A 4,785-nucleotide genomic window follows, 5' to 3' on the forward strand; every position below is an offset into this window, starting at 1 on the left:
TATTTTAGGAACCATACCTTTTAGCCAAACAACAGGCATAGTCATTAAGAAGCCCTATATCTCAGACATAAGATGGGGCAGCCCCAGTCTACAGGGAAGAAAATGACCTGGAAGATCAATCATTTTAAGGCAGCCAATGAAACAAGATAGAGATAGTTCAAAGCACAAATAGAACTCAGCCCTAATTCTGATTCTGCCATTGCCTCATGGTGTGGCCCCACTCTGCCCTGCTATCTCCAGGCTTTTTTTCTTCCACTCTACCATAGTCAGTGAAGCCCCTCCTGGCTATGATAGTCTATGATTGTAGGAGCTTATTCTACAAAGGATATGTATTTATATCCTTGCCCTCCACGGAGCTGTTCCCACCAGACCATAATTTCTGTGCATTAGTAACTGTGGACACATTTACTGTATATCATCTGGCTTTAACACAGGACCTGGGAAACACTAACTAGACCATGAATGAATGATTGATTGAATGAATGAGGGTGCTTTCCACTGATAGTACAGCCTAAACCAACCTCCTTCCTCCACATGGCCAATGGTCATCTTTCTATTAGCCAGTCTGTGCACCCCGCACCATCTGTGAGCTCTGATTGGCTCACTCCTGCCTGTGGGTCCAGGCTGTCACTAATGGGTTTAACAGCTTTAGGCAACACTAACATCTCTGGTGAGAGCTACTGTTATCGTGTGCCACCAAAACAGGTGGATGGGTTGTGCCCCACCCATTTTATTGGCTGGGAAGGTGAGGTGTGGAGACTAGATGACTGGTACAAGTGCCAGGGTGAGTCACAGGGTTATCCCCAAAAGGTCCCACTTATCTCTTTGGACACAAGGTCATAGAAACAGAGACCTGTGGATTCATGTAATAATAGTCTGGTAGACTCATAGGGTAATAGGTAGAGAGAATCATAGATTCAGAGAACAACAGAATCACAGATTCAGAATCATGGCATCTCTGAAGTGGAGGGAATTAAAATATGTCATGGTGTTTGGCCCCTGCCTTAATACAAGGAAATATCTGAGTCATCTGGCTTAGATCTTAGGAAGACCTTCTGGTGTTTAAAAGCTCTCTGCAGTCCTCGGGTTAGCTCATTTTAGGACTTACCATCTGAACACTCAGAAATCTCATACTAGATTATCTTAAGTTCCCTTATAGCACCAGCATCGAAGAATTCTGACATAAATTACATGTTTGAAGTTGTCCTCTTGAAAGCATGAACCAAACCAAGATTTCAATTCAGTGGTACCCCAGCTCTGACCAGGAGACCAGAGGGGGAAATACTCAATTTGACATGTTGCTCTCTGAAGGCAGGGCTCAGGTCTCCTTACATCCTTGGGGCTGTCCTTGTTCAGGAACTGCAGGCACTCAAGGGGAAAATCCATGTGCTTCATTTTTTGTGAAAGAGAAGTAGGAGGAATTGAGAAGCCAGAAACCCGGGAGATGGAGGGCACAGGCCTATTGGTATCCTGTGAGAACTCTCACTTCTGTGTCTGAGAAGACACTACAAAGGTCCCCTCCCTTAGATCCCATGTCTCTGTGTGTCTCTGCTCCAGGCTCAGCTCTGAGGTTTTTGCCAGAGATCCTCTGAACAACCCCAGTGACAATATGGGATTCCTTCCAGATTGTCAGGAGAACCATGGAATGGAGGACAGGCAAGGGCCTTTACAGGTACAGAGCTGGTCCCCTCTATACTGGGACTGAGGCCCACAGAGGAGGGAAGAAATTTGCTCAAGACCACACATTCAGGTAGGAACAGACATTAGACAGGAATTTCTGAATTCCATACAGGGCACTTTCCATTACAACACGTGGCCACTGAACAGGCTTGCTAGGGAGTACCCTCACTTGGCCTTATCCTTGTCTCCTTCCCTGTCTCCCACCCCACCAAAACTATCACAAGAGGAGCCATTAGAAGTCCTCAGAGGAGTATCATTTATGGAGCAAAGACTGTTTTCACATATGTGGGAGAGGGTCACACAGGTTTCCCACTGTGTGTACATGTAGGTCACTGAAATATGAGAACCCCAACCCCCCTGGATCAGAGTCTGGGCTGTGTCTGGGTCAGAAACACAAGGCAAGACAGAACCAGGGCCCTCTTGATTACAGAGGTCAGGAAACATTGGTGCCCATATATCCCTCTTTCTCCTGGAACGACCGACTGGGGCTAGTTTCCTTAAACTTCTGGCAGCCCTTCCCTAACTCATTTATTCTCTTACAACATACACAAGGTCACTAGTCCCTTGGATTTATGTACCACTGTGTAAAGCTGTTTAATTGTATTTGGTCTTAAGGACTAACCCCTGAAATTTTCGGTATGAATTGCCTCATCTTTGCACTTCAGGATGCAAAGGGATACAGGGAAGTTGTGTTTTCCCAATATATTATTGCAGATTGAACCCACTGGATTATATTCCCTCTTGGACTCCTCCTTCTCAACCACTCCATCTGTCTTTCCAGTGCAAATAGCATGTTTTATCATTTTTCTCAATTCCCCACCCCAAGACCTCGTATGAATTTATGCCTTTTCCTGTCAAATAGTATATATGGTTCTTCTCACAGGTCTGCCAATTCCTGGTTGCATGATTTTAGGCAATCTGCTGAACTTTCTGAATCTCAATTTCCTCTTCTATAAAATGGAGATATTAATACTCAGATCATGCAGCTCTTCTGCTAAAATCATTTTGTGTGTGTGTGTGTGTGTGTGTGCTAAAAGCATTCTAATGACTTCTTACTCTGTTTGTGGTGAAAGCCCAAATCCTTACAATGACTTTCAAAGAGATGCACAGACTGGACTCATGGCCCTACACCCTTACATCCCTGACTTCACATCCCACATTGTTCCCACTCTATCCCTTGCCACACTGATCTTCTTGTAGTTCATTTGATGTTCCAGGCACACTCCTGCTTCAGGGAATTTTGTTCTTTTTTTTTTTTTCTTTCCCCCAATTTTTCTTCTCCCACATACCCATGTGGCTTACTTGCTCACCTCCTTCAAGTCTTTGTCCAATTATGACCTTGGGGAGGCCCCTGCTGGTGACCTTGTTTAAAATAATAGTCCTCATCCACCAGGCAGACTCTGTCCCTCTTCCAAGCTTTATTTTTCTCCATACAGTTTATAACCATCTAACACATGACATTTTAATGTACATGTTTTCTATTTTCTCACCTTAGAATGTAGACTCTGTTAGGTAAGAATCTTCATTCCTTTGGTTCACTTGCTCTATCCACAGTGCCTTTTTTCAAGTAAGTTGATCCCCTCAAAATGTACCTATTGGATGAGCAAATAGCATATTTTTCCTTATTCATTTTATTTGTCATCTGTGTTCCCTTATTAGGATAAATTAAGTGAGGGAGAAATCTTTATCTATTTTGCTCACTTCTATATTCTTAGATCTTAAAACCGTTCTTGGTATATATAGGTACTTAATACATACCTTTTGAATGAACATTCTAGACAAATGTTAATGTAAAATAAAGCATGTATCTAGCATATGAGCAAGTACTAACTGAATATGAGTCAGTCTTGCTAGGATTGCTCTCTATTATCCCACATCAACCATATGCAATAATCATAGTTGCATTCAGTTCTGAGTAAAAAAAGATTGAAAGCAGATGGGCAGAGTAAGAAATCAGAGTTTTTTTCTAATTCAGATGAATTGCATCCCAGAAAGGTCATGAACCCATCATCCCAATCCCTGGCCATTCCTATCTATCTTCCACCCTTTCCTCAGTCCAAGATTAGAATAAAGTTCTTCTTTTCTCATCCCCACACTCTTAGAGTTATGGAGTCCCTTTGTTGTGCAGTGCCCAAGGTCGTGAATCCGAGAAGCAGACACCGATGCAAACACAGGAGGGTTTATTTACAAGCTCGAGCTTGGGTCCAAGTGTGCCCAACACAGCAGAGCAGGGACTTGAACCCCGAGGTGGGTTTCAGCTTAGTTTTTTATAGGCTGGTCTAGGGGACCTCCAGAAGGGGTGGAGGAATTTCTCAAGTTCTGTTTACATTTTGATATGGGGCTTTCAAGGGCATTGAGCTCTGTTCTTATTCTAATAGGGGCTTCCTGCCCTTGGCTTGGACTCTGTTCTTATTCTAATATGGGGCTTTTTAGGACATTAAACTGTAAGCTGTTTTCCTCCTGTAACTGAAGTAATGTAAAGTTCAGCTCTTATTCACAGGGGCCTGGGATGGCTGTACTTGTGCTAACGCTGAACTTAAAGTGGAATGGCCTTAATTTTCTCGGCCTCCACAGTCTCTGTTTTTCTGACTGGATATGGATATCCTAAAGCTTTTAAATGTAAGTTACACAGTACAATCTTCTCCAGGGAGAAGGGGAAGGGGGAATGCATTTAACAAATGAAAGAAATAAATATGCAATCTCAAATGATGGCGAATGCAAGAACAATAACTAACCAGGTGTACTTCCAAAGGGATTGTTGGAAAAGCCTGAGGGAGCCATGCTGATACCCATGTCAGCTCCTCAGTGTTTCCTCTAACTGAATTCATTTGAGCCCTCTGCATGACCACAAGGCCCCAATGAGTCTGTAATATCCAAACCTGTCAATATGCAAGGCTTCTGCCTAAGAGGGAGCCCAAATCAGCAGAACTCAGAAATAAGGGGCTCCCTATCCATAGGGAAGAGTGTGGGAAAGAGAAAGAAAGATCTTCATTCCAGTCCTGATGCTTGTCTTTCTGTCAATAGTCTTCTTAAAAATTAAAAAAAAAAAAAAAAATTAAAAAGTAAAAAGTAAAAAAAGTCTAGGTTTCATATGTACTTTATTTA

This window comes from Vulpes vulpes, chromosome 8 (genome assembly GCF_048418805.1).
Source record: "Vulpes vulpes isolate BD-2025 chromosome 8, VulVul3, whole genome shotgun sequence".
In the NCBI taxonomy this organism is placed as follows: domain Eukaryota; kingdom Metazoa; phylum Chordata; class Mammalia; order Carnivora; family Canidae; genus Vulpes; species Vulpes vulpes.